We start from the raw sequence: 855 nt of genomic DNA on the forward strand, positions 1-855 counted from the left end.
CACACAGTGTACACACACACAGTGTACACATACACAGTGTACACACACACAGTGTACACACACACAGTCTACACACACACAGTGTACACACACATACACACACAGTGTACACACACACAGTGTATACACACACACAGTGTACACACACACACAGTGTACACACACACACACATGCACACACACGTGCACACACACACATGTACACACACACATGTACACACACACACGTGCACACACACACGTGCACACACACGTACACAGACACACACGCACAGACACACACACAGACACACACAGACACACACACAGACACAGACATACACACACAGACACACACAGACAGACACACACAGACACACACAGACACACACAGACACACACACAGACACACACACGTAAACACACACATACACACAAGAACAACAACCGCCATTCGCCACGAAGTGGCTGTGACGTCACCACGACGCTTGTGCCAGGCCACGTGCACCTTGAGACACACACACACAGACACAAACGCGGACACAGGGAGACACGAAGTCTTCATCGTCACCAAAGAAGTGCGTGGAGTTTGTGAGGAGCGGGCTGCTAGGTCACGACTCTGAATAAACGCGTGGTTTATTACAACCTCACCCCAGTCTTTTGAGCCTTCTGACGTTTGAATCTTGACCCTTGACCCTTGACCGTGGGATCAGCCCCCCCCCTGCCCCCTACAGCACTAAACCATTAGGCAGAAGGCCGGCGTAGATAACGAACACGCAGTGACCACGCAGAGTGTGAAGAACCAGTGGCATCTACATCTGTAGAACGTGAAGAACCAGTAACATCTACATCTACAGAACGTGAAGAACCAGTGGC

At 50.6% G+C, this 855-nt stretch overlaps 1 protein-coding gene across 1 annotated transcript in view; it reads left to right on the forward strand.

Moving 5' to 3' along the window:
* The window catches only part of LOC116937209 (uncharacterized), a 44,777-nt gene extending 44,148 nt beyond the window's left edge, over positions 1 to 629 (forward strand). Inside the window, exon 17 of the transcript XR_012940604.1 lies at positions 1 to 629. This exon is cut by the window's left edge and continues 798 nt beyond it. The gene's annotated coding sequence lies outside the window, so the exon portion shown is untranslated.
* Positions 630 to 855: the final 226 nt, after the last annotated feature.

This window comes from Petromyzon marinus, unplaced genomic scaffold (assembly GCF_048934315.1).
Source record: "Petromyzon marinus isolate PM22_M1 ecotype Great Lakes invasive population unplaced genomic scaffold, UKy_Petmar_22M1.pri1.0 PM_Scaffold_336, whole genome shotgun sequence".
Taxonomy (NCBI): Eukaryota; Metazoa; Chordata; class Hyperoartia; order Petromyzontiformes; family Petromyzontidae; genus Petromyzon; species Petromyzon marinus.